Source organism: Rissa tridactyla, chromosome Z, assembly GCF_028500815.1.
Source record: "Rissa tridactyla isolate bRisTri1 chromosome Z, bRisTri1.patW.cur.20221130, whole genome shotgun sequence".
In the NCBI taxonomy this organism is placed as follows: domain Eukaryota; kingdom Metazoa; phylum Chordata; class Aves; order Charadriiformes; family Laridae; genus Rissa; species Rissa tridactyla.
In genome coordinates, this window is record NC_071497.1 from 82,777,553 (window position 1) to 82,796,150 (window position 18,598).

The window sequence follows — 18,598 nt, forward strand, 5'->3', positions numbered from 1 at the left end:
TCCCTGTGAAAATATTCCTCTTGGAGGCAGCAGGTGCTGATTATAAAAGTAGTAAAAATTAGTAGCGAATAAAACTGTGAACAACACAGGAAGGATAACGCTTGTCAACAGATAATAGTAATTATTGCAAAGTTCAGTTCACAGATAAGTAGAGTCACTGTAGAAATAACCAAGATCGTCAGCCAGTCGCTGGGTTTAGTTACTGCAAATGATTAATTATGATGGCTCCCCTATTTCATTTTAAATAATCCACCCAACTGCCAGGGTTATAGGTCATGTGCTCACAGAAGAGCAAACTGTTAAAACCATGAGTCTTCTGTTTCATAAAGAAATGTTTGAACAGGATCTCTTACAAAAACATGGGAATAGGACTAAAACCATGAGCCCTGTCTGTATGTGTTAGATACACTTTGGCCCTGATCTTATGCCACTGAAGTCAATAAGAATATATCTAAGCCACTTGTGTGGAATAGGTTCTTGGCTGGGTTTTATATATTTCCTTTTACTTTCTAATATTCTTGTCCAAAGCTCCATGCTATGAGATTTGTAATTGCAACGAAGAGGCTTAGTTTAATATCGATTTCGCATCTGTGTCATTAGATGTCTCTCAAAATTTAAGAATAACCTACTACTTGGATCAAATTCTGAGGTACATATAAATCAGTGCGGAGCAGCCCAGAGAATATCAGAAGTGCTACCATACGAAGTGTAATGAAGAGTAATAGAGGGACGAGTGTAGCCAAAAAAAAAAAGTGTGTGTCATGGCACACATTGAAGGAAGCATTTGTTGTTTTTAAATGACATCTCCTTGCCCCCTACTGTGTAATTCATACAGCCTTATAATTGCACACCCAGTGATATGAATAAATAAATGGCTGCCAACAGAACTGACTTTTGGAAAAGAGGTTCTGTAGACAACCCCTCAATAATTTTTTTTTTAGAAACTCCTCCAAAGTATCCCATAAACTCGTATACTGGTGTCAAATGAGGACGGCATCCCATGTCAAAACAAGAGAAAGAGGAACAAAGATAAAAGTTTCCTAATCTGACCACACTGAATACCTAGGGCACCTTAACGAGGACGCGAGTAACTGAAACACAGATATCTGTACAGGGCCTACTGTTAAGTACCAAAATATTGGTTCCTTCTTCCACGAATGGCTGATCCCATAGTTTAGAATAAAGTAAGCGTCATAGGTTTGTGGCCAACTGCCGAATTCATAATCCTGTTTGATGAAGAAAAGGATCAAAACATTACATTTCACAACATCTGAGCACCTATTTCTATAAATGAGATTGTCTGCTGCTGAAAATCACGCTGCTGTTACCGCACTTGTAGTTACAACTCAATATGGAAAAAATGAACTGATTAGATGATTTTACCTTTCAGTTGTTTCTTTCAATTTTTTTTTTATTTCTTTTTATACCAAAGATAACTTACATTCTAAGGATTCATCTCATCTTTATAGAATGAAAGAAGGTGAAAAAATAGACACATAAAAAGGGCAGGAGAATTTAGCCCTCCGAAACTCCTGATGATGCGTTTACATCAGTGATCCTAAGCTTCTCTAGACTAGGAAGCATAGTATGAATGGTTCCTTGTATTACAGTACTTCCCAGTCGCAAATGTGTTGGCTGTACTCAATATACACTTAGATTTGCTCTTTCTCTTATGAGCTCATGGTCTAAATGAAGAAGATAATGAATAAGGGGAGAAAATTCCCAGCAGGTCCTTTGTTTTAGAAATTAAATATGGATCTCCCAGTCCAATGTGGACTGGATCCATCAGCCCTGCTTTCAGCTGTGTGGCGAAGATACTTGGAGACCTTATAGATATGGTTGCGTACTCAGCTTATCACTGAGATCGCTACCAAATTCTTCACAGCCTGTTAGGTGTTCACGTACTATGGTAATTAGCTCACTCTAAAATCCTCACCAAATAAAAAAGACCGACAGAATGACCTTTAAATCCCCTTGCCTTCATTTTGGCATCTTATCAGCATTTTACAGTTCCTTCTTAATGTGTGACAGTGTAGAGAGCTTCATAGTTCATTTCGGCTGTTGAATCCAAATATGAAATTACTGGAGAAACACTCACAGCCACTTCATCCAGACAAATTTGTGTTTTGAGGCCTGAAATGGGTTCATCCATGGCAACCATTTCTAATGACTCAGATGGTATCAAGATCACAATGAGCAGAGTGCTTCATTCCCAGCAGAATATAGCGTACAGTGTAGCTAAACCATTCTTAAAATTACTGTCTGCAATTTAAGATGAGTCAGAGACAAGCTCTTCTCCTTCTGTCAAAATCAACATCCGAATCCTTTTCAAATAGCCTTCGTGTTCTTTGGACTGAGTCCTCTCCTCCCACAGGGTTTGTTGGCAATTCAGCGAGTTTAAAGCGCTTTGGGTAAGGTCCCCCTGTAGTGTTCTTACTCACAGGGATGTGGTCTGTCCTCAGAAACACTCTTCACAGAACAGAGAGATGAGCAGAAGACATGTCATGTGGTGGGAGTAAAAGAAAGCAATCCCGATAGCTCTTCTTTGGAGATTTGATCTTTATTTCTCCACGCACCAGAGTCTCACCCTGTCGACCTTGAAGGGGGTGAAAACTGGAGCTATTTCACCAGGGCTGCTAGATTTGAGCCTTTAACTTGAATTAAAATTTCTAAATGTTGAGCAATATCAACATTTGTAGGGTCGTAGAACCAAGAGGTCTTGCCTTTGCTCTTTACGGGAATTTCCTGTACTTTTTTTGACATGTATTTTTTTCCACAGAAGACCTGTTCTCTCATTTAAGGTGATTAGTGATCAGTCCAGTAAAAACTTTTTTAGCAATAACCATGAGCAAGAGCCACCTGCAAAGTTGTCGACGAAAACTAAACAAACCCAGTCTGAATCAGTAGAGGTTACTCACCTCTCTTTCAAGAAATCCTTTGACTTGAGCTACACCCACCTACTTGTGGAGGTACCATCCTACTGTAGCGCTGAAAGTATCTGAAGTAATAAGGCTGTCTAAAACCTCAGGTTACCTCAAAGTCTCAAACTTTAGATGCAGCCTCCTCCTGAATGTAATCACTGTCTAGCATTGTCTCCACCAATGGTGGAGAGCCCACGGCGTTGTTTAGTTCTGGTGTCGAGTTAACCTCTACCAGCCAGCCAGGGATGTGGACAGAACTAGTATTGCAGGTTGTCTTCAATAGCAAAAAATAAATATTATTTCAGTTCTAAACAAATTATTGTGTGGTATAATATTGCCATTGCATTGCAATTAAACTGTTGGGCCTGAAATCTCTGGGCATATGCGCTGTGGATTTCACCTGCTTGTAGACAGATACCTTTTTCCTGGAACCTAGTTACAGCAATGAGAGATAGATACTCTTGTGATTTATATCACAGCTGCCACCACGGTGTGTGATCACTTGTGGTGGGAGATATGGATGCCAGTAATCTAAGAGTTACTTAGATTCCAAATCCTATAATGTGTTGGCAAAAATCTTATGACTCCATTAAGTTGTGTTATACTGTATGGAAAATAGACATATCAATCATCTTCGGTTACATATTTAGAACTCATGTGATATTTAAAAGAACAATGATCTTTAAGGTATAAAAATAGTATACTCAATTAATCTATTCTGCTCTCTAACAGACTTAGCTCGAGTTACATAGCAAGTGAAATTGTCCCAGTGATTTAAAGCCACAGCAGGGAGTACTAAAATTAACGTTGTACTGAGGGTTGGGTGAGAATAACGTGCACGCATGATGGAGCTGTGATCTGTCCCAGAGCTTTGTGCAGCCTACCAGAAACAAAGACGAAGTAAGGGGGTGCTGGGTCATGCAGTATGAAAAGGGGTGATGTTATGGGTGCCCATGTCTTTCTCTCCAAATGGGTATCCACAACTGGAGGTTTGAAACCCAAGAGCTGAACTTTTCATTGCAGTTAGGGAAATCAAGGCAGTTAGGCAAGCGAAGGGGACTGGACAGCATGGGGATGCAGAGAGAATTGTGGTAAATGCAGAATTTTGGAACACGTGGCTATAGAACGGATGATACAGAGGAGGAAAACGGCAACGGTCATTTGTCCTGGAGGATTCTAGCTCCAGAGGCATCATGGTGCGGGGTAGTGTTATTTTCTGTTCATCTCCACCATTCTGTACATAAAATTAGGTGTTCAGGGACAAGGAGAACACAGCAGGAAAAGCAACTTTCTTTTCTCCTGTAATGTTGGACTTCTGGTAAAAGGGGTGGGGGGGTGGGGGGAAAAAAAACGAGGGGGAGGGCCAGAATGAAGTAGGAAGTGCCAGACTGAATCAGGCACATGGACTAGCTAGTACATGTCCAGTCTCCAGCAGCCGCCTGGGCCAGATGCCTCCGAGGAATGTGTACTAAGCCTGCAGAAGGCAGATGTTGGGTAATCTGTTCTCAGCAAATGTTTCATCCTAAATCATAACAGCTACAGATTGGTCTAAATCCTGAAACATGAAGTCTTATATCCCTTTCACAAAGATTTTGTTAGCATTATCTATGATCATTCTGGATATTCCTGTTATGTATGCAAATCTTACTAATTTTTTAGTCCAATGGCATCTTGTGGTGAGGAGTTCCACCGCCTAGTGCCAGGATTTCAGCCTTTTACTGGTTTTGAATTTCTTGCCTTTCCATTTATCCAAGTTTTTCTACTTCTAGTTGTTTTGCATAAATGTACATAGTTCACATTTTGTTCTTGGTTTTCATCTTGGTATATGGCCCAGAACTAGACAGGTGTCATGGGGTGGACTAAACGTCTCTACCCATCCACAAAGTCATAAGGTCACACAGACACATGTCTGCCTGTGCAGTTGGTGATTGTCATAGCAAACTTCATTTCATCTATTTCTGGCAACTAGGAGTTTTACTCTTTCCTGCGTCACTTATCTGGATTCTGTCATATCTCTAAGGGTGGACACAGTTCCCATGTACAGTGATCCCAGACCTTCCGGTTTTGCTTTGCATGAAAGAATGAAGAATTCAGATCGTTCAGAAGAAGAAATTTAGGTTGGTTATTTCAATGTATTGCTAAAAGACATTTTAATACCAGAAGAAAACCAAACAAAAACCAAAAACAAAACTAAAAGGCATAGCACAGGAGCCCAACTTTCTCCTCCTATTTCTGCAGAACTTGTAGTTGCAAAGGTGGAAACAGAATTGCTCATCCAGGGAAAGACTAAGGTGGCAGCTTTGGACTACCAAAGAGGATTTGCAGGGGTGACAGACCCAGGCTCTGCTCAGAGATGATCACCAGATGCAGCAAAAGAAATACCCACTGGATATAAGTACATTTCTTTCACTTGGAGAGTGGTTATATGTGGCAGCAGGTTGTTCAGATCTCCTTCCTCAGGGATTTTCAGGACTCCACTGAAAAATTCCCTGAGCAACTAGGTCTAATTTTGAAGCCAGACGTGCTCTGAGTGGGAGGTTGTACCAGATTGTCTTCAGAGGTCTCCTTCCAGCCTGAGCTATTGTATATATTTGTGATACTGTATGATTCCTACCTGCGATTAAGGTACCTGAAATTCATACAGGGTGCAAAATTTAGGATTACGCTTTTTAAAGACCCAATTCAGGCCTTTAGCTTCAAAATCAAACTTTCTCTCAAGAGAATTAAATGTTTCAGAGGAAAGAAAAAATAAATTGATTTTAGGAAGATTTTGCCCTCCCGCAAACATTGTCCAATACTAATTAAATTCTGTCTTTGATCTTCAGTCTCTGCTCAGTGATGAACCTGCTGCCATGATAGCCTGACAGTTATTTGGATTTATGACTATGAGGAAATTTAAAGCTGCGGAGAGATCAAACCAAACTAAGTAAAGTAAAAATAAACACCAACACTGTACTTTGACTATAAATTTCAAGGATCAGAAGAAAGAACTCAGATTTGATGAGTTTGGTTACACCAGCTGATCTGAAGCAATAGAGTAATTCTATAATTATGTCTGTCCCACACGACATCGTGGTCTCTAAATTGGAAAAGCATGGATTTGATAGATGGATCACTCGGTGGATAAGAAACTGGCTAGATGGCTGCACTCAAAGGGTTGCAGTCAATGGCTCAATGTCCACATGGAAACCGGTGACGAGTGGCATTCCTCAGGGGTCAATACTGGGACCAGCGCTGTTTAACATCTTTGTCGGTGACATGGACAGTGAGATCGAGTGCACCCTCAGCAAGTTTGCCAATGACACCAAGCTGTGTGGCGCGGTCGACATGCTGGAGGGAAGGGATATCATCCAGAGGAACCTTGACAGGCTGCAGAGGTGGGCCTGTACGAACCTCATGAAGTTCAACCAGGCCAAGGGAAAGGTCCTGCACCTGGGTCATGGCAATCCCAGGCACAAATACAGGTTGGGCGGAGACATGAGCCAGCAATGCACACTTGCAGCCCAGAGAGCCAACTGCATCCTGGGCTGCATTAAAAGAAGCATGGCCAGCAGGTCGAGGGAGGTGATTCTACCCCTCTACTCTGCTCTGGTGAGACCCCACCTCAAGTACTGCATCCAGCTCTGGAGTCCTCACCACAAGAAGGACATGGACCTGTGGAGCAGGTCCAGCAGAGGGCCATGAAGATGATCAGAGCGCTGGAGCCCCTCTGCTATGAGGACAGGCTGAGAGAGTTGGGGTTGTTCAGCCTGGAGAAGAGAAGGCTCCGAGGAGACCTTATAGCAGCCTTCCTGTCCCTAAAGGGGGCCTACAGGAAGTATGGGGAGGGACTCTTTATCAGGGAATGTAATGATAGGACACAGGGTAACGGCCTCAAGTTGAGAGAGGGTAGGTTTAGATTGGATATCAGGAAGAAATTCTTTGCTGTGAGGGTGGTGAGGCACTGGAACAGGTTGCCCAGGGAAGTTGTCAACGGCCCATCCCTGGAGGTGTTCAAGGCCAGGCTGGATGAGGCTTTGAGCAGCCTGGTCTGGTGGGAGGTGTCCCTGCCCAGGGCAAGGGTTGGAACTAGGTGATCTTGAAGGTCCCTTCCAACCCAAATCATCCTGTGATTCTGTGATAATTATACCTATATCTCCTCTACTTTTGATCAGAAAACAGTGCTTTGGCACTGATTAAAACCTCCTCCCTGATAACTAACAGAGAAAAAAAAAGGTTTGAGATATTTTTTTGCACAAAATCCAGTTGAGAAACTCAGAAATTGTCTACACCAGTTAATGCAGCATGGTTCAAAGATCGCAGAGCCAGCACTCTCATGCAGTGTGTGCACCCACACAACATAGCTCCGAGGTGATAAGGGTGTGTTAGGTGTACACACAGGGAATGCATCCACAGTGCAGATCTGCTTCACATCCTCCCAGCGGGGATTGTTAACAGTGAGGTTCGTTATGGAGTAGACCTGGGCAAGGGCATCCTCAACACCTCTGCTTTATGCTCCTTTGACTCTCTGATCATACCCCTCAGTCTTAGTGTTGTCACTAATCTGCAAAACATGATGGCATGGGGACATCTAATGCTGTTGTTCCCTGGTGAAACAAGTTCAGGTCACTACATCCCTTGGAGACTCGGTGAAGAGCATTGCAGAGAGCAACACTGACGATGAATGGATAGAGTGACGGTGTAATTAAATCTGACACATGTTGTTATAAATCAAAACTGACAGAAGTCCCAGAATTATTTTGGAAAGCTCTGTGCAGACTTTCAAGCAAAACATAGAACCCAAATCCTGACCCTTCTGGTCTTTAATAAGCGTACAACCATATTTTAAATAACTGAGCTGAGCATGTGAGGACTGAGGGCAAAGCATTTCTTGATCAAGGGCAGGAAGATACACATTAAAAATAATGGGTAGAACAAGGCTTTCCCTCTCCTAAGGATGATAATATAAAGCTTTCATCTAAAAAGCGACTCTCAGCATTAAGTGTGTAATGCTGGCACCTGGACTTACTTCTGTGATCCCAGAAACAACATAAGAGGATGCTGATCAGATCTTTCAAAAATATCCCCCCTTCCAAAAAAAAAAAAGGGAAAAATATTCTAGCCCCTTCTAGGACTTTTATCTCAGACAGTTGGAAAACCTGGAGACCCTGTGAAATCTGGTAGGGACTTTGTTGTTGTTGCTGGTTGTCCATTAAAGCTGTTCAGATTCTGTGCTGAAAACTGTGAGAATAAAATTCATAGGCAGGCAGGCTGTCTGGAAGTTGAAACATGACCTCCTTTCTGCCCTGATTTCCCCACAGTTTTGATTGGAAATAAGATTATACCGTGCTTCCTGCTCTGACGGGAGGGTTGGATTTGGTGACCTCCAGAGGTCCCTTCCACAAAATTACGGCAAGATTCCACGATTCCCTCCTAAACAGTTGTGTAATAGCAAGAAGCATCCATCATACTTGGCCATAATTCAGTTTGTGCTTTTTTTTTTATTTTTTCCTAGCAAAGTTTGAACTAAAGAATGATACAATTTTGCATTTAAAATAAGAAGATTTAATTAAATTGTGTTCTCTCCTGAGACTACACAATCTTTGAGTTACCAGTGCCAATATTTCATGTTCACACACCACAGGGATTTTATTCTTAGAATTTTTTGTGATTCTAGTTCTAAATGTTCCATAAGAAAGGAGTGGCTTCAAAGTGAGATTTCTATGTTTCCTAAAGTTTTCATGTACTAAGATCTCCAAGCACTTATTAGCTACAAGAGGTGAAAACAGGAATGGCAAGATTTATAAAATCCACTGAACGTTGACTTGCAGAATATTAGTAGTCCATCAATCAAAAGTGTTTCCTCAGGATGTATATGCCTTCCTTTAGTCACTTCACCCATTTTCCCATGATGACCAGAAAAGCTACAATATCTTCTTGTCTTTTATAACGCTTCTTTTAACTAAGCAAGGCAGTGGTTTACAAACTTTGTCTCTTTCCATTGAAGCCATGAAGACCCATCCTGTCACTTTCCTCTAACAAACTGATCATCTTCCTGAGTTGGCAGGAGCTGGGTATTTTTTACCAGGCCTGCCTGTGTAACTGCCTTACAAAGTACTCAGGATTGGGTATCAGTCAAAACAAGCATATGTGAAAATTTACCATTTTAGCAGATGGAGTCAGAACAGCTCACTTGCATACAGTAAAAACCTTAATATTTCCACAGCTGGCAGGTTTCCTGTGGTCTAAAGGACCGGAGCATTTTCTTTTTAAGGCAGAAGAACTAAATCAAGCTTTGATTCAGAAAACATTTTGTGTTTAAAATCTCAAGATACTTTAGTAGACTCCCCACAGACACAGAAGACAAAACCAAAAGGTTAGGCTATTTGGGGGGAAAACTGTAAATTTCCTCCTCTGCCCCATCCATCCTGAAGTGAAAGCAGTGATATGGTAAAAACTCAGTTCTGGCTTCTGTGCCTTTTTTTTTACAGTCAGACTTTTCTGGATGCTGCTCTTTGGCCAGAGATCTCACCTCTTGCCTCTCCTGACCCGTATAATTGTGTCGACAGAAGTCTGCAGTACAGAGGAGATCAGCTTCTGAATTTTATTGTGTTGCTTCTGTGAAGTCCAGTGTAACAGAAGAGTGTGTTACGACACCAGCCATTAATATTACACAGTTATGAGTCACTTACTGTACAGTGATTTTATCAAGAGCAAAAACCCTTTCTTGGAAACACCTTCTGTTGGAAAGCTAACTATTTCTGATAACATATTTTTAAACTAGACTTGTCTTGTCCATGAGAAAGTCAGCATCCTTTTATGACACCATGTAAATTGAGGCCTGTTTGTTCACACATTTCTTGACAGTCAGAACATTTTTGAACCAGAAGAAACTTTAGCACAGCTGAAAACTGTTATGGGGCTGCAAGAATTTCAAAGGAGGTTTCAAAGGAAGGGCCAATGCCTCACCCTCTCTGCGTGGCTTGGTGGTGTAGGCACTGACGTGGGGTTTGCAACTGTGGGCTTTGAGCTTTTGCCCTGGCACAGAGGTGGATGAAGAATGGACAAATCCTGTTCGGAATCAGGCAGAACAAAGTCGTGAAAATTTACTCAGTCCCTGTGTTTTAGCTACAGGGTACAACCTCCCCTTAAACTGTAAGGTTCGGCTTGCATTTGGAAAGGGCATGTTGCCACCTCCACCCTGAAGAAGTCAAACGTCACGTTGTCTTCCCAACAATATCTTCATCTGAAGCAGACAAATACCGAAATTGAGAAGTTGCCTTGAAATGAATGTGCCGCTACTTGAGTATGACCTGCTCGTTAAGTACAGAGGTGGGCTGGACGTCTCGGATTCTGGTTCCAGCAGTTATCGCAATGATGTTTGGCCTGCTACAAAAAAAAGTGACACCACAATTCCCCACTTCTTATGGCCAGTAGAGCTAAGTGTTGTTCAGAGTGTACTTTGACACTTCCAGTTGTACGTTTTGTTATTCAAAAGCAGCATTTCAAAGCAAAATTACTTTCAGTTGTCCGTCTTCCCTGTTTTCTACAGGCTGCTGCTGTTCTGCTGCAATGCCCTGTAAAATCTCTGGTCATACTGCTCTCCAACTAAATGAAAAAGATTCCTCCCACTGACTGGATGTTGAAGCTACATTTGTAGGATTGGTTGACCAAAGTCTAGCCATATTCAGGGAAATAAGTGACTGGGTTTCACGTATGCTACCCATGTATACACTCACGGTCTAGATACGGTAGTTAATTCTTTTTTAAAAATAGTGACTAAAGAAACACCCAACATGGATCTGTGTGTTTAGTCTAATGCACTAAGTACTTTACACCATCTATGCAAGTTCACGCTTTTGGCCCTCTATATAGATAGTAGCTTGTGAAAGCTTTGGAAATATTAATCACTTCTCTCTCCAGCAACCCAGCTGACACACTTGCTAGGGCTCATGACGTGAAGATTCAAGGCTCCCAATGGGTTCAAATCTTGCTTTTTTACTATCCCAGCCATCTAAATCATACTGATTGCCTGGTCCCAGCTGGACAGCGAAGATGGTGCCTTTCATCCTAAATTGCATGGGTGTGAATGAGCCGTGTATTCAGATCTATTGTGTCACATGTCTGCTTCACCTTCAGTACTCACGCTGTACTCAGTTTTGCCAATATTTTCCATTTAATAGGGGAATATTAAAAACAAAGCCACAAAACGAAATTGATTTTACATTTCTTCTTAGCAAAAGGAGGCTGAAATAAAAAAAAAAAACAACAAAAAAAAAAACTGAATAGCTGAGTCCCCTCCCTGCTGAACCAGGACCACCTGCCTTCATCCTAGATTCACTCTGGCCACTCCAGCTTTCCTACTGCCTCTTGCTAATAATGTTAGAAATCAGACACCTTCCTAAATTTCCAAAGACCTCCAATTTCTCTTCTTTAAAGAAAGCACCCATTGATGCAGACAACATTTTTCCCTCTGGCTAGATAACACAGGACACAAGGGTGAACCTCCAGAGAGCACTGGGTTTGAGAGGGAGCTGGTTCCTCGTACAATTTTTTTGAGACAAACATGCAAGGAAAACAACAAGGACGGTTACCCAGTATAATGAAAGCTCAGTGATTTAAAAAGCAGCAGTGTGTGCGTGAGGGAAGGCAGGGAGGCTGGGGGATGGGATGGCAGATTTCACTTGCCAGACCAGGGGGTGACAAAAAATTATCCCGATCCAATAGACCATGTGAAAGGATATTACCAGGGTATGAAAAATTCTTTTAGGGGGACAGAATGTATTTTTTCTGCCCTTTCGCTAAAGCCCTGTTATTTTGCTGTTCTTTGCTTGCATCTGTTAAATGCTGGAATGTCTGCAGGGACGTTTTGAAAAGCTGCACAATGTCAATTAAATTTGCCGAGCAGTATATCTTTTTGGAGTACGTGTGACCTTTTCTGTTTGTCATTTCCTGGGCATCACACCAAGTGATCCTCTTAGGATGCTGGCTTTGTGGAGCAGGCCCACAGCAGCAGGACTGCAGGAACTGCAGGTTTCTGGGACCGCTGCCAACCTCCGGATAATTGCCATCAGCAGGAAAGAGCTAGAAAAGCTTGGCTGAGTCCATCTTTTACAGATAGATTGACCCCTTTCTGCCACTGCAGAATCACAGTCAGAGAGAAACACATATCCAAAAAGAGAGAGAGAAGGGAGGGGAGGAGGGGAAGAGACGAATGATTACAGCAGGAAGGCTACATCTGATCCGAACAGGGGAGATTTGGAGGTTACGCTCGCTGCTTCGCCATTGCCAATATTTTTAGCATCTTCTGTTTTAAGACAGAAAAAGCTGAGAACGAAGCTTGAATGCTGAGCTCTGTTATAATAAAACTGGTGCTTCTCTGTGAGAGCAGAGTCAGCGCTCTGAGACAGGGGTGGGAAGGGCAGGAATTCAATACCTCCACGCGATACATCTGCTGGGAAATAACAACTTGAACGTACAGGCAGCAAGCAAAAGGGAGAGAATGAATGCATGCTGAAAGCCACTGCAGGTGCTTGGAAAGGAGATGGGGGACAGCAAAAGGAAGGAGACTGCATGGCCACATTTCAGTAGCTAAGCTGAGATGTTTTGAAAAACAGTGAGAGCCACAATCGCACCTTAGGAAAGCTGGGAGTGGAAAGCAGCGCCCTTAATATCCCTGTGTCCAGCAGGTGGTTGACTGGGGTAAGTGGTGGTGAGGTGGCCAGGCGGCAATTTCAGCAACCAGGACTTCAGATGCATGGCCTCCTCGGCAGGCTCTTCCACCTCAGTGCTACATGCAGGGCTCCGTGTCGATGCCGCTAACGAATACCAGCAGCAACCGCCGTACAGGAGCCCACAAGCTCAGCTTGGGAGTTTCCAGACGAGTGTTGGGATCCCCATCCCAAGCCCCACGCCCTGGCGTATCTCAGTAGAGCTGGGGCAGGCAATGGTCCAAGCCCGGCTGAAACATCAAGCCTGCCCTAGGCAATCCCAAACCATGAGGTCCAATTCCAGTAAGGAATGGAAAGAGGCGAGTGGGTTAAAGAGCTAAGCAGTTGTCCCCTCGCTGCAATTGTGTGCCCTGCTAGGCAGGGGCACTGTGATTCTCCATCCTTTCTCCTCTCCTGGAAGAAAATCCTTCCATCGCTCACTGAAGTGCAGCTGTCTCGTAGAAAAGAGCCAGTTTGAGCCACAAAATATACAAAATATGTGTAAGCTCTGCAAATCAAGACCTCAAGACCAGGAAAATAAAGGTCCTGGGCCAGAATCTCTCTGCTGTGTGTTTAGGTCAACGCACTTTCTATTACTATTAAGATGTTTGATGTTATAAAGGATATAACACTCAAATTGGTTCACTAGCAATGCTTCTTTTTCTCTTTCCTCACCCATGATCTATGTCTCAGTTGCCAACATAAATAATACTTGGGTTACAGTAATGTCCTGTGGCTCCAGACTGGGGGAGCTTCAATGCATAAGGTGCTGAGCAAACATGTATGGAGGCATAATCCTGTCAAATGTTATCCAGGTCATATAATCCGCAGCTATATTCCTCCCTCTAGAGAACACACACAGCTCGGCAAATGCTTGGCCTGCTTCTGTGTGTGACACTCAGTGTCAGTGAGCGACGTCTCGCAGATGACACTTTATTGGTAGAGCAGGTGCTGGTGGCGAGAGCTGTATTTAAAAAGCAGAGGACTAAAAATGGCTTTGCAAGGCTCTGTGCTTAACAGGTCTCAGTCATTTCCAGATCACATTTGACTCTTTCACAAGACCTTTCTCCCCTTCCTCCACCGCTCACAGACTTACCAGAATGAGAAAGCCAAGCTCCCCTGGATCACCATCAGAAAAGCCATGCAGTCTGGGTTACAAAATCCGTATCATTCATATGAAAGAATATGTGCATGTTTCCAGAGCCATACATTCCAGGGCATTTCTTAAACATACAAGAAGGCAAACTCCCTGTAAGGTTAGCATTGCGGTAGCTTCTGTTTGCCGTAGCCCCAAAGTAACTGTGGACAAAGGCAGAAGAACACATGGCCATGAACTAAGCAACAGTGTGCATTTTTGGCACGTCACCCACTCTGTGGTAGCTCTGCCTATGTATACAGCTAATCCTAAGGAAAATGTGGGAGAACCTGTTGCTGGACTGGTACGAGCAAGAGCTTGTGTATGGTGCTTTCTGGAGGACAACGGGATTACCATGGGTTCACTTGTCTGTTTGCCCTTGTCCTGCCACATTTTTACTCATAAGCCCCCTAAACTGTCAAAGCAGTTTGCCATTCCAGGCAAAAGGGTTGTTTCTAGGAGCCAGCGGGTAATTTAGGGCTGTTCAAATGATGTCCAACCACCAGCTCACCATCTGCAATGTTTAGGAATTGATTGAAAACTGCACTTCTGTATGAAGGTCTTTCCAACTGTTAAGACCCAACACCATGTTCAGAGGTTAAGTATGGGAGTACACAGAGAGCACCCTAAACAAGGCAGGAAAGAAGTTTAGGCCTTTTATTTTGTACCCAGAATGCAATTTTGAATTTATTCTGGAGGTAGCCTCCATTTGATCCACCCGTGGGTATGTTCTGGGGCAAGAAAAGGTGATGAGATGCTGGTCTGCTGGCCACAAAAACTGGTGTGCTCTGCTCAAGTTAACGTGAAAAGCATTGCCAGACCTCAGCTTATAAAATGTTATTCAATTACGCTTTCCACGTGCTGCTTTAGAGTAATCCTAGTCTGAGTGTGGTCCTTGATAAATATGAGGGAACAAACTTGAAATTTAAGATATCTGGAAACCCATTTCATTATTCCTTGGAAATTAGACTTTTTTTTTTTTTTTTTAATAAATATGCATTAAGAAACTATATATCATGGCTGAAGGAACTGTCAGCATCAACAAAGTCATTCACTTCTGTGGGTGACACGTGAAGGAAAACACCTCTATATTTCATTTGCTTCCCGTTTTCCACCTCCATTTACAGCTGAGGCATGTAAATGATTTGAATCGTCTTACTGAAATCAGGAGGACAACTGATGGGCTTACAGGGAGGCACGTGATGGGGGCTTTACCAAATCATCTCCAACACCAGATGCTGGAAGACGCAGTGTTGGTAGCTGTTGGCAGCTGACCTGAAGAACTTAAGCTTAGCAGTGAACGGAGCCCCCAGGCTCTGCAGCTCAGCTTCGTTTCCTCTCTTTAGCACAAAATATTTTAAAAGAAACTGAGACCAACAGCTTTTCCCAAGCCAACAAAAATAAAACGGCTTGCAGCAGGTGAGGTGCAGCACGCCTGCCTAACTCCAGGCTGCTCTGCCAGGAAATCGGGGGGCTGGATGGTGGATCGACAGCAATTGAGAGGTGGGCACAGAGGCAACAGCACCGTGGCTGAGGTTCAAACCCAGAGCAGCGAGGCACCCACGAGAACGACTGCAGTTGTCGACAGTGGAGAAATTTAGCTCGTGGTTTGCAAATGCAGCCTAGCTCCTTAAAATAAAATAAAAAAATGCCACGCACAAGCAAATCCCCCAGCTCTGTTAGCTACCTGGCCAGTGAACGGCTGCCTGTGAGCCAGCAATATAATGTTGATATACACCCCACAGCTCGGTCAAGGTCCCCTGGATGGGTTTGATTAAGGACTAGTGCATCTTTATGAGTGTGAGTCAACTGGACACAGATGTTTTCATTCTTTGGTGTTGTAGAAGCAAAAGTCTCTCCCCTCCCTCCTCTTTCCGCCTCCTCCTATCTTCAGCTACATTTTTAATACTTTTTTTCATCTCGTTTTATTTGCATGTATTAAAGGAGGCCTGCTGCAGACTCCTAAACTGGGTGGGGGGAGAAGAAAGAGAGGAAATGCCAACACTTCAGCCCACAAATAGCCAAGACGCTTACAAACTTGCTCATAAATAAACTGCTCTCGGAAAACTTCCTTGCTCAGTGGAAATCCCAGGCTCACCCACTTAAGTCCTTCCCAAAAGCAATGCAGTTTGCACTGCATTCTGCTTGTGTTAACAAATTTAGGTTGTTCTAGGCCAAGAAAGAGGTGGGGGGGAAAGCAACAACCCTTGCAGCTCTTTGGAGAAAGTGTCCCTCTTGGACCTCCCTCATTGTCAAGAGAGGGTGACTCATTCTAGAGACACTTGAGTTACACTCTGCTGCTGCAGGGAAGTCTGGCATACGGCCCACCCCTGAGACAGGGAGAAGTCATCCGGGATGATTTTCTTTTTTAAAATATTTAGGAGAAAAAGTTCCCCCCTCTCCTTGCTATTCTTTGTCAGGTTCCTCCCTGAAAGACCATCCAGACAAGAAACACCAACCAACCCCGCAGCCCCTACCGCTCTGGTCCTCTTCTTGGGATAGGTGTCAAATATGACGTTCTCCCAAGCTGGTTTCTGCCCACTTACCCAATCTACCTGAGATACTCAATCACACACAGTGAATCTGCTTTAGCACCCTGCTTACATCTAATTCTCCATAGTCACTTCTGCAGATCCACCAGTACCATCAACTGCTGACATTACACCCACCAATATCCAGGATGACAAGTCACTCACTCCTGTCCATCTGAATTCCTCCTTACTACTCACACTGTCATTATTTTTTTCACCAAAGGAAGGAAATGAAGGATCATCCTGTTTTTTTCACTGTCCTACATCGCTCTTCCACCTCTCTCTCTTTTCATAACATATCGCGTAATTTCACACACAGTAAGGAAGATGCTCCCAAAACCAACACAGAAAAAGAAATCTACTGACTTCTGCTCCACTGATTTTCAGGTGCTTCTTCTGGAGCACTTTTGGAAAGCCCAACTGCTCAAAAGATCAAGTACCCTATATTCTGCAAACCAAGTGCCTTGCAGACCTGGCATGTTGATAGTGCCAGAGCTGAGACACTCAACATCACCAGTTACTTTGCAAGAGCTCCACCAGTAGCAACGATACCCACACATCTTCCCTTTCCAGTACACAGGCTCCCGCTTTGTGCAAATGGTTGTTTCAACTTTTAACTCAACGTAGGTGCTGAGCTGTATGTGTGAGCAGAGCATCACTTATGGGTTTGGACTCTGCATGTTTTGAGGCAGAGCTGCACGGATGTCCAGGAGCACAGGAAGCTATGATGGGTTGTATCTGGTATATTTTCTTATTGTAAGTTATGGTCATGCAAGAGACGCTCCTAGAGAGAAAAAAAAAAAACAACTGCTTATTTGCATTTTTCCCAGATGCTGCAGAAAGAGAAATGTGGGAGGTAAGGGAGGCTGTGAACCTCCTTGAGGAGCTTGGACCATGTTCCTCTGTGAGATCTGAAGTGCAGGGGCAGACATGAATGACCCAGCAAGAAAGAGGTCTGCAGAAATAGCCGGGTCTAGGCAGAACATCAGGCTTCAGATGTGAAGAACAGGAAAAGGCTTGTGCTAGGGTCTGGCAGGGCTGATGCAGAGTTTTTCACCACTCAGGAGGCCACTGACACTGGCTGGATTGAGAAAACGCTCATGTGTGACAATTTGTTAAAGAGCCCTTTTGTTACAAAGAAAAATTATTATGAAGAATTACAATGTGTGACCTATTCCCACAACTAACTCCATCCTGCTTCTCGTGCCACCACTTGTGTCTGACACTGGGATGAAATTATTCTCACAGCCCTGTATACACACAAGTTATCCATAGCTCTGACTCGAGTCAGTTCCCTGGAAATCAGTTAGAAGAGATCTGTGAGTGCTCAGGAAACTTTTGATGAGTTTACATTGACCTTCAAGGTTACAAGGAAACCAGAAATCAAGCAAGTCATTTGTGACTTTTGCAGAAATCTCCTATTCTCTCCACTTTTTTTTCTCTTTTGAATATGACAAATACAAACAAATTATCATTTTATTCGTTCTTCTCAAGGGATCTGGATGAGGGATAACTGAATTAATTTACAAAATATTGCGATGTTTCTTTCTCACTCATCCTGGGCTAAGTGTGAAGATCTTACCTTCTTGTTCTCAACTACGCAGGTACCTCCTCTCCTCATGCAATGAATGAACAAACAAGAAACCTACCTGCTACCTCTGTCCCCTTTGAATTTCCCCGGAATTTAGGAGAGGCAAACAATGAGCTACTGCAAAAGCGAGAAATAAATTATAGCTAAAATGGCAAAAGCGAAATATTTCTCATCGAAACATGTTGTTTTTTGCTTTGTATGTCTTGGCAGCCTAACCCTCTGAAAACACACACCTGAATTCTCTGCACTCAACAGAGCAGCCCAAGGATAAACCCTCCAGTAAATCCTACGTGACTGAAGCTATAGGAGCCCGACTGTAAGTAAAAAACATTTTAAATATAATTGCTATACCTGTTAGTAACCAAAGAGCCCTTTTGGACCAAATAATTTCCTTGGAAACATCTGAATCCAATCATCTAAGCCTGGGAGCCCGCATCTATGTAATACCACTGCTCTTGTCTCCACATTGTCCGTCCCCTGCCTCAAAAGAAAAGAGTTTACCCTGTCCGTCTATCATTTAAATGGTAATGAGCTAAATGAATTCCACCTCACTTCTGAGCTTCCGAGCAAGCTTGGGTTTATTTATTCATTTAAAGGCACGGGAACGAGTTTGACATTGCTGAACATGTCCCAGATTTATGGAAAATAAAACTGTACTAATCTGGTGCGTTTATTAGCTTTTCTGTCGGATGCCTCCATGAGTATCCAGAGATGTGAGTTTGCCCCGCAGT

The 18,598-nt window shown here is 43.2% G+C and overlaps 1 protein-coding gene across 4 annotated transcripts in view; it reads left to right on the forward strand.

Moving 5' to 3' along the window:
- LOC128902463 (urea transporter 2-like) overlaps positions 1–18,598 on the forward strand; it is a 304,997-nt gene that overhangs the window by 158,838 nt on the left and 127,561 nt on the right. For all 4 annotated transcript variants that reach the window (XM_054185530.1, XM_054185534.1, XM_054185532.1 and 1 more), the window contains one exon: positions 18,078–18,183. The gene's annotated coding sequence lies outside the window, so the exon portion shown is untranslated. The remainder of the gene's footprint in view (positions 1–18,077; positions 18,184–18,598) is intronic.